The 10,925-nt window shown below is 42.7% G+C and overlaps 1 long non-coding RNA gene across 1 annotated transcript; it reads right to left on the bottom strand.

The window, feature by feature from the left end:
- Positions 1-9,733: 9,733 nt before the first annotated feature.
- On the bottom strand, positions 9,734-10,717 carry LOC126617293 (uncharacterized). The gene is made up of 2 exons (XR_007621320.1): positions 10,441-10,717; positions 9,734-10,173 (listed from the first exon to the last, which is right to left on the bottom strand). It is a non-coding gene; the product is annotated as an uncharacterized LOC126617293 (long non-coding RNA).
- Between the last annotated feature and the right edge of the window lie 208 nt (positions 10,718-10,925).

Here is a 10,925-nt window from a genome sequence, read left to right as displayed (position 1 = left end):
CATTATCAATAATGTTATGGATGAAGATTCTGCGCCTACACTCTAGGAGAAGTTAGAAAAACTCTATATTGCTAAGAGTTTAACCAACAAGTTACATCTGAAGCGGAAGTTGTACAAGCTAAAGATGGATGAAGGCGGGAATCTCATGGACCACATGAATGTGTTCAACGGATACTTGGATCAATTGCGGAAAGTTGATGTTAAGGTTGAGGAAGAAGACAAAGCCCTGTTACTTCTTACCTCACTTCCAGATTCGTATGAGAATTTTGTGACAACCTTACTGCATGGAAAAGATACAGTAAGTTTGGAGTAGGTGCAGGCTTCTTTGGTGTCTTATGATACACAAAAGAATAAGACCATTGTTGATGGTGGGCACGAGACTGCTTTAGTTGTTCAAGGTTGGAATTGTGGAAGAAAATTGGGAGGAGGATTTGAGGGAGACAGTAGGTTCAAATCGAGTTCCAAAGGCAAGGTTCTACAATGCTATGACTGCAAAGAATTCGGGCATAAAAAGAAAACTTGTCCTTTGAGAAAAAAAAGGATGATCTTGGTCCGTGTTGTAGCAATTTTGTGACGGAAGACTTCAAGTATGCCCTCTAGGTAGAAGCAACACTTCTCCTGGTGATGTTTAGTCTCAAGTGTTGCAGGGGTTTTGCAGCAGGTGGAGCTATGAGATTCACAGGTGATGAGATGGTCCTGAAGAAGGAGAAGTGTGAGGAATATTTGTCTGGCTCGATAGGTGTTGCTGGAAATAGGTGCACTGACAAGTTTCCAGGTTGCAGACAATAAAGAGGGGCAAAACCTGTTGGAGGAGACGAGGATGTGTCGAGATCCTGTCTGAAGCTAAATGGTGATTTTTAGCTTGCAGCAGCTGCACATGCATTGACAGTGACTGAATCGGAACGAGGTTGATTCAGGGTATGTATGCTGATACGTAAGGCCAATTGAGGCTTTGGAAATGGATGCAAGAATTTTTGCATGGTATATTCGCCAAGGTGGAGATTGTTGTGTTTGGCTCAAATACTTATGAGTTGGCAACAATTTTGATAGTGTAAATTTCTGAGTGCTATAGGGAAATGGCAGTAGCCACTTTGTGTTTGGCTTTCGGTTGTGGCATGGATGGCTTGTTTCAAGAGAAGACATGGTGACTACCACAAGCAAAGTTGGAAGCAAGACTTGACTTTGTGGTTGCTTGCCCACAATTGTGCATGTTTTATTTTATATGCATTAAATGACAAATGAAGAAAAGTTGTACTTTATAGACTAGGTATAGACTTTGGTGCATGCTAGGTGATAATTATGTCATGTGAACTTAAGACTTTTTGGTCTTGTTTGTTGGCATAGTTGCTAGTGTATGCCTATAACTAGATGCAATATTTGTGCATTTAGTAATGCATTGAGAGAGCATCCGAAGGAGAACACAAAGGAGAGAAAATAGAGAGTGAGAGTGAGAAACTCTTGGGGTAGATTGAGGCTCTTGGGAAAATTCTGTGAGTGTACAAGGGATTGGGGTTTGGGTTATGTTGATTTAACTTAAGTGTATCTTGTACTAGTTATTCTCATAGTGAAGAGAAATATCTCTCCAAGGACGTAGGCAGGTTTTTGCCGAACCTGGTAAATTTCTTAGTGTCTTTATTTCTTGTAATTTAAACTGTTCAATTGTGGGTCTGTAGTTTAGTGAGATAATCTGAATCTCACTTCCGCACTGACGAACGGGCCAAAGCACAGCAAGGAGGCCTTGAAATCACATTTTGGCACTTCCTCATTGCAGGCAACGACCAGGTGCGCAGCCACACCCCTCGCCTTCACATCAAAGCAGTGGCTGGGGTAGTGGTATTCTACTCCTACGATAAAACTTAAGTGAAAGCATTTGTATGATCACTCATGCAATGTAAATGAAACAACAACAACAAAGCCTTTTCCCACTAAGTGGGGTCGGCTATATGAATCCTAGAACGTCATTGCGCTCGGTTTTGTGTCATGTCCTCCGTTAGATCCAAGTACTCTAAGTCTTTTCTTAGGGTCTCTTCCAAAGTTTTCCTAGGTCTTCCTCTACCCCTTCGGCCCTGAACCTCTGTCTCGTGGTCACATCTTCGAACCAGAGCATCAGTAGGCCTTCTTTGAACATGTCCAAACCACCGTAACCGATTTTCTCTCCTCTTTCCTTCAATTTCGGCTACTCCTACTTTACCTCGGATATCCTCATTCCTAATCTTATCCTTTCTCGTGTGCCCACACATCCAACGAAGCATCCTCATCTCCACTACACCTACGTGTTGATGCTTCACCGCCCAACATTCTATGCCATACAGCATTGCCGGCCTTATTGCCGTCCTATAAAATTTTCCCTTGAGCTTCAGTGGCCTACGACGGTCACACAACACGCCGGATGCACTTTTCCACTTCATCTATCCAGCTTGTATTCTATGGGTGAGATCTCCATCAAATTCTCCGTTCTTTTGCAAGATAGATCCTAGGTAGCGAAAATGGTCGCTCTTTGGTATTTCCTGATCTCCGATCCTCACCCCTAACTCATTTTGGCCTCCGGTTGGACTGAACTTGCACTCCATATATTCTGTCTTTGATCGGCTTAGGTGAGGACCTTTAGATTCCAACACTTCTCTCCAAAGGTTAAGCTTCGCATTTACCCCTTCCTGCGTTTCATCTATCAACACTATATCGTTTGCGAAAAGCATACACCAAAGAATATCATCTTAAATATTAAGTTTGTGATCTTCGCTAGATTGCTCCGGTCATTAGTGTGGATAAATATGTAAATGGATAGAGACAGGAAGCAAACACAAGATGTACGTGGTTCACCCAGATTGGCTACGTCCACGGAGTAAAGGAGTTCTCATTAATTGTGAAGGGTTTACACAGTATATAGGTTCAAGCTCTCTTTTAGTAAGTACAAGTGAATGATTTAGTACAAATGACATTAGGAAATATTGTGGAAGAATGATCTCGTAATCACGAAACTTTTAAGTACCAAAGTGTGGTATCGTCTTCACTTGCCTTATCTGTCTCATAGGTAGATGTGGCATCTTCTTTGGAAGTACTCTTCCTTCCTCCAGGGGTGGTATCTTTAACTGGTGGAGATGCACAAGGTAATGTATCAATTTCACTTGACGCTTACTTGTAGTTTCAGGCTTGGTCAAGCGCGATACAAACCATGTAGTAGGAGTCCCCCAAGTTGCCGAGCTAGGGGATCTGCTGAAAGAGGTGACAGACAAGGTAAGCAATCAGAGCTCCAAGCAATCAGTCCCAGATCAGAAGTTTGATTTCGAGTTCCGGCTGATTGTTATCCTTCTCCTTATCTTGCAGGTAGCATGAAGGATAAAGAGAAGAAAATGAGAAAAGGTGATATGAGATACTTTTGCTTTTGAAGAAGTAACTTTCCACAGGCTTATTCTTGAACTGGGCTGGAGGGTTTTCTTGTTTCCGCCAGAGTATAAGGCCGACTGAAGAATTTGAGGGTCAAAACAAGTCCATCAAATCTAGAGTACGTTCGACCCTGCTGATATGGGATACTTTTGCTGTTGACAAAGTAGTGGATGTATCAGCACATGTTCTGTTGCGTTTGTCTCCACATGCTTCCTTATATCCTTCTCACTTGCCCTATTTGTTCCTCAGGCAGATGTGGTATCTTATCGGGAAGCATAAGATGTTGAAGATGAGTACTCGAGAGCAATGGGGTTCCAAGCAGTCAGTTTCGGACTAGAAGCTTGATTTCAAGTGCTGACTGATTGCTCTCTTTCTCCTTGTCTTGCAGGTAAGAACAAGGCCAAAGGAAAAGACAGGGAAAAAGCATGATATGGGATACTCTTGCTTTTAACCCTGATGATATGAGATATTCTTGCTCTAGTGTAGCTTGTTTGCAGAGGTATTCTCGGGGGGAAAGAAAGCTGAGTATTTCGAGAGGCTTCGTTGGGAGTGCCATCTCAGATATGAGGAAGGGTTGAGCATTTTTGCAGGTCTATCTGTCCGTTGAGGATGGAGGTCGACATATATAGGAGTCTCCCTAACAAGGAGTAATACTATTCTTTTACCCTGCTTGGTCATAGCACGGTAGTGGGAGCTGCCAGCTTCACGTGTTTTAACTCTGTCAGAGCACTTTGAAAAAGTGGTCTGTGGTATCTGGAAAGCTGATGTTATGTGTGAAGATTACAGACAAGCTTTATCCAAGAAGATCTGGCTCTCGAAGTTGAGAAAGCGGTGTGAGGATTACAAACAAGCTTTATCTAAGGGGCTCTCGAAGTTGAGAAAGCGGTGCCTCTTCGGTTTTCGAACAAGCAATCCTGTCGGGGATCTGTCTCTCGAGATTCGGAGAACGGTGCCTCTTCGATTTTTGAGAAAGCAATCCTGCTAGGAGTCTGGCTCTCGAGATTCGGAGAGCGGTGTCTCGTCGCTTTTTGAGAAAGTAATCATGTTGGGAGTCTGGCTCTCGAGATTCGGAGGACGGTGCCTCTTCGATCTTGAAGCAAGCAATCTTGTTGGGAGTGTTTTCTCGAATGTGAGTAAAGGTTAGGCCTGTTTGCTAGTCTACCTTGCCACGGAGCACAGAGGTTGACCCACAGGGACTTTCCAATTATCCAGCAATGGTCCTGTTCCTTTACCCTTGTGGGTAATAATATGGTAGCTAGACCTTCAAAATTTATGTGTCTAAACTGTGTTAGTGCTGTTTCTTTGTTATTCTTTTACCCTTCTTGGTCATAGCGATGTAATGGGAGCTGCAAGCTTCACGTGTCTAAACTTTGTCAGAGATTTTTGGCAAAGTTATCTGTGGTACCCGTGAGCTGATGTTGCGTGTGGAAAGTGAATGATCGAACAGTAACATTCACGTGCTTTCTACTTCACTAGAAATCTTCGACAGAATGCCCGTAATTTCCGTAAAGTTGAGTGTGCATGTGACAGGTGCTGATAAGGTTGAAAAAGCAGATACCTCTTCGATTTCTGAGATCGGCCCTCGTGGTCTCTAAGCAGCCCAGTTTTTGAGAAAATAAGCGCCTCTTCGATTTCTGCGATCGACCTTCGTGTTCTTTGAGCAGCCCAACTTTTGAGAAAGCCAACGCCTCTTCGATTCCTGAGATCGGCCCTCGTGGTCTCTAAGCAGCCCAGCTTTTGAGAAAGCAAACGCCTTTTCGATTTCTGAGCAGGCGCCTCTTCGATTTCTGAAGCTCCATCGAGTGCGGATTTTTATAGAGGCTGGTATTAAGTTCCAAAGCACACTTGAATCTCTACCAGTAGAAGCTCCCTTCTTGCATTTCTAAGATCTTGATTTGTCTGACCTCTTTTCTCTTCAACACCTTTGAAAATGTCTGGCCCCTCCGACCGTCGTTTTGACTTGAACCTTGTTGAAGAGGCAGCCACGCCTTCTCCAGACAACATATGGCGCCCATCCTTCTTATCCCCTACTGGTCCTCTTACCGTTGGGGATTCCGTGATGAAAAATGATATGACCGCTGCGATGGTGGCCAGGAACCTTCTCACTCCCAAAGATAACAGACTACTTTCCAAACGGTCTGATGAGTTGGCTGTTAAGGATTCTCTGGCTCTCAGTGTTTAGTGTGCAGGTTCTGTGTCTAATATGGCCCAACGCCTATTTGCTCGAACCCGCCAAGTTGAATCATTGGCGGCTGAAGTGATGAGTCTCAAACAGGAGATTAGAGGGCTCAAGCATGAGAATAAACAGTTGCACTGGCTCGCTCATGACTATGCTACAAACATGAAGAGGAAGCTTGACCAGATGAAGGAATCTGATGGTCAGATTTTATATGATCATCAGAGGTTTGTGGGTTTGTTCCAAAGGCATTTATTGCCTTCGTCTTCTGGGGCTGTACCGCGTAATGAAGCTCCAAATGATCAACCTCCGATGCCTCCTCCTTCTAGGGTGCTGTCCAGTACTGAGGCTCCGAATGATCCCCCTCCGGTGCCTTCTCTTTCTAGGGCTCTGCCGACTGCTGAGACTTCTCCTAAGCAACCTTTGTGAAGGCTCCCTCTTGTTTGTTTATTTTGACTCGTGTATATGTACATATTTGTAACTTCTTAGAGATATCAATAAATAAGCTTTGTTTCATTTCAACGTATTGTGTTAAATACACCAAAGCCTTCTTCACTAAGTTCTTTGAATTTTTCTTTTGTTGAAGCTTGTATGTTGAAGCTTTGTGAGTGGAGCATGTAGGTTGAGGTAGTGTTCCCTTAATTTCCCGAGTGGGGAAAACTTCTCGATTGGAGACTTGAAAAATCCAAGTCACTGAGTCGGGTCGGCTATATGAATCTTAGAACGCCATTATGCTCGATCCTGTGTCATGTCCTCGTTAGATCCAAGTACTCTAAGTCTTTTCTTAGAGTCTCTTCCAAAGTTTTCTTAGGTCTTCCTCTACCCCTTCGGCCCTGAACCTCTGTCCCGTAGTCGCATCTTCTAACCGGAGCGTCAGTAGGCCTTCTTTGCACATGTCTAACCACCGTAACCGATTTTCTCTCAGTTTTCCTTCAATTTCAACTACTCCTACTTTACCTCGGATATACTCATTCCTAATCTTATCCTTTCTCGTGTGCCGACACATCCAACGAAGCATCCTCATCTCCGCTACACCCATTTTGTGTACGTGTTGGTGCTTCACCGCCCAACATTTTGTGCCATACAGCATTGCCGGCCTTATTGTCGTCCTATAAAATTTTTCCTTAAGCTTCAGTGGCATACGACGATCACACAACACGCCGGATGCACTCTTCCACTTCATCCATCCAGCTTGTATTCTATGGTTGAGATCTCCATCTAATTCTCCGTTCTTTTGCAAGATAGATCCTAGGTAGCGAAAACGGTCGCTCTTTGGTATTTCCTGATCTCCGATCCTCACCCCTAACTCATTTTGGCCTCCATTTGCACTGAACTTGCACTCCATATATTCTGTCTTTGATCGGCTTAGGCGAAGACTTTTAGATTCCAACACTTCTCTCCAAAGGTTAAGCTTCACATTTACCCCTTCCTGAGTTTCATCTATCAACACTATATCGTCTGCGAAAAGCATACACTAAGGAATATCATCTTGAATATGTCCTGTTAACTCATCCATTACCAACGCAAAAAGGTAAGGACTTAAGGATGAGTCTTGATGTAATCCTACAGTTATGGGGAAGCTTTCGGTTTGTCCTTCATGAGTTCTTACGGCAGTCTTTGCTCCTTCATACATATCCTTTATAGCTTGGATATATGCTACTCGTACTCATTTCTTCTCTAAAATCCTCTAAAGAATGTCTCTTGGGACCCTATCATACCCTTTTTCCAAATCTATAAAGACCATGTGTAAATCCTTTTTCCCATCTCTATATCTTTCCATCAATCTTCGTAAGAGATAGATTGCCTCCATGGTTGAGCGCCCTGGCATGAACCCGAATTGGTTGTTCGAAACCTGTGTCTCTTGCCTCAATCTATGCTCAATGACTCTCTCCCAGAGCTTCATTGTATGACTCATTAGCTTAATACCCCTATAGTTCATGCAATTTTGTACGTCGCCCTTATTCTTGTAAATAGGCACCAAGGTGCTCTTTCGCCACTCGTTTGGCATCTTCTTTGTTTTCAAAATCCTATTGAAAAGGTCAGTGAGCCATGCTATACCTGTCTCTCCCAAGGCTTTCCACACTTCAATCGGTATATCGTCTGGGCCCACTGCTTTTCTATGCTTCATCTTCTTCAAAACTACAACCACTTCTTCCTTCCTGATTCGACGATAAAAGGAGTAGTTTATACACTCTTCTGAGTTACTCAACTCCCCTAAAGGAGTACTCATTTCATGTCCTTCATTGAAAAGATTATGAAAATAACCTCTCCATCTGTCTTTGACCGCGTTCTTTGTAAGCAAGAACATTTCCATCCTCATCCTTGATGCACCTCACTTGGTTTAGGTCCCTTGTCTTCTTTTCCCTTGCTCTAGCTAGTTTATAGATATCCAACTCTCATTCTTTGGTATCTAGTCGCTTATACATATCGTCATAAGCCGCTAACTTAGCTTCTTTCACAGCTTTCTTCGCCTCTTGCTTCGCTCTTCTATACCTTTCACCATTTTCATCGGTCCTATCCTTGTATAAGGCTTTACAACATTCCTTCTTAGCCTTCACCTTTGTTTGTACCTCCTTATTCCACCACCAAGATTCCTTTTGGTGTGGAGCAAAGCCCTTGGACTCTTCTAATACCTCTTTTGCTACTTTTCGGATACAGCTAGCCATGAAATCCCACATTTGGCTAGCTTCCCCCTCTCTATCCCACACACACTGGGTGATTACTTGCTCTTTGAAAATGACTTGTTTTTCTCCTTTTAGATTCCACCATTTAGTCTTTGGGCACTTCCAAGTCTTGTTCTTTTTTCTCACTCTTTTGATATGTACATCCATCACCAACAAGCGATGTTGATTAGCCAAGCTCTCCCCCGGTATAACTTTGCAATCCTTACAAGTTATACGATCCCCTTTCCTCATTAGAAGAAAATCTATTTGTGTTTTTGACGACCCACTCTTGTAGGTGATCACATGTTCTTCTCTCTTCTTAAAGAAGGTGTTGGCTAAGAAGAGATTATATGCCATTGCAAAATCCAAGATAGCTTTCCCATCCTCATTTCTCTCCCCAAAACCATGGCCACCATGAAAACCTCCATAGTTGCCTGTCTCCCTGCCCACGTGTCCATTTAAATCTCCTCCTATAAATAACGTCTCCGTCTGAGCAATTCCTTGCACCAAGTCTCCAAGGTCTTCCCAAAATTTCTCCTTCGAACTCGTATCCAACCCTACTTGAGGTGCGTACGCACTAATCACATTGATGAGTTCTTGTCCTATTACAATCTTGATTGCCATGATTCTATCTCCTACCCTCTTGACATCTACAACATCTTGTCTCAAGGTCTTGTCCACAATGATGCCAACACCGTTTCTCGTTCTATTTGTGCCTGAATACCAAAGCTTAAACCCTAAGTTTTCTAGATCCTTTGCCTTAAGACCAACCCACTTAGTTTCTTATAGGCACATAATATTTATCCTTCTCCCCACCATAACTTTCACTACTTCCATATATTTTCCCGTTAAGGTTCCTATATTCCACGTTCCTAAACGCATTTTACTCTCTTGAACTCTACCCTTCTGTCCTAGCTTCTTCACCATCCCCCGTCTAATAGGATCAAAGTACTTCTTTTGTGTGTCCTGTGTAAAGTTGATAGGAGCATATGCTCCCAAACAACTTTGAGTGGAGTCGTTCGAAAAGAAGTTTCTATGGCCCCCTTGCTCATTTAACACTGCATCCGGGTGCCGATGGAGATACAGCGACCCTTACTCACTTATCACTGTGCTCGGGCCACACAGCGCGCCACTTACGGGTGACGTCCTAGCTTTAGCGCGATTTCGTTCTGGATTCATTGTCATAAGGATTCGACGTAACTGTGGAGTGCCGGCTGTTGACTACCTGACGCCCTCCCCCTCCTCCTTTATTCGGGCTTGGGACCGGCAATGTAAGATAAACTTACATAGGCGGAGTTATGCAATGTAAATGAAAAATTGTTAAAATTCACTCACCTCTGATGTGTTCCCTCGCATCCTTTGCTCTTTGGTTTGTTCATTTTTCTACATGGGCAATGCAAAATCTCACACCAGTTCAATGTGTTTTCTAGATTACGACCAAAGGTTACATGAACAGTACAAGAACAATAGGCAGTGAAGATAGCGGTGGTTTTTTCTTGTTCTTGTAGGCTTTCACAAAGCGGTTTTCATCTTAATTCGCATTCGAAGGGGTAAAATATGAAGATTCTGAACTTTAACCAAACTGCTGACTGTTCAAAAATATAATGGGCTGTTAGATGCAGAAGCAAACTACATGCTAAGAAAGAAAAAGGAAACACCGAAACTAGCAGAAAATGTCTATTCCTTGCTTGCTTACTCATCCATCACCACTTCCATCCTCATCGTGGTTTTCTTCATCCTTTTCGCCTTGCTTTCGTGACAATGACTCTTCCAATTTCTTCCTCTTCGTCTTCTTCTTCCTCTTTACTTCTTTCGTTTTTTATGTTCCCGCTTTCTTTACTGCATTCTTTCTACTCTTTCCTGCATTCTTCCCACTCTTTCCTGCATTCTTTGTAGCATTCCTTACTTCATTCTTTACTGCACCCTTTCCAGCATTCTTTGGCCTTAGGTCTGCACGCAAGGAACCAAGAAAACAAGATTTCTCACACATCCAAATCAACCAAATTGGTTGAATTTTGCTTTCACAAAACCAAAGAAAACATCAATCATATCCACACTTCAGATCCAAGCAACTGCTCTAAGTTGTCAAAGGAAAGAGTCAGGCATTTCATCAAACACCTCACGAGCACAAATTTTAATGAAAATTGAAAAGTGATTAGTCTTCGAGAGTCTTGATAAAACTCAGAAAAGGTAGTGGATGAAGATTCGGGCGCTTACGGAGAATGCGAGGAGCGCTTCTTTGTGAACGATTAGGTCGCCGTCGCCCCTGTGGCACTGGGAAATTTGTCCTTCAGCACACGGATCACGCTAGCCTTCGGCATAGCCTTCCGCTACCACTTTCTCCATCTTTTTCTTTTCATTCCTTCTTTCTCCCTTCGATCTGTTACAGACTTTTGTCTCTCGAGTCGTCAACAGAGGTATCAAAAAGGGACGAGGTTATGATTGTAATTTCCTTGTTCATTCCCGCCATTCCTCCCTCCATTTTTGCTTTTGTTTTGTTTTGTTTTATATAAAACTTTGTCGTCTACAAACCGAACTACATATTTATTCGTTTCTGTTGATAGATTAAATGATTTTACACTATGTTTTGATAAGGGAAATAAATTTGAAAATAACTTGGAATTTAGGGCTTTTAATTTCCAAGTTTAAATTTCATGTAAATAGGTGTCATTTCCCAATTTCTATGATTAAGAGTTTAAAAA

The sequence above is a fragment of the Malus sylvestris genome, chromosome 3 (genome assembly GCF_916048215.2).
Source record: "Malus sylvestris chromosome 3, drMalSylv7.2, whole genome shotgun sequence".
NCBI classification, from domain to species: domain Eukaryota; kingdom Viridiplantae; phylum Streptophyta; class Magnoliopsida; order Rosales; family Rosaceae; genus Malus; species Malus sylvestris.
Note: the sequence above shows the minus strand (reverse complement) of the source record. Positions and strands in the feature narration are given on the sequence as shown.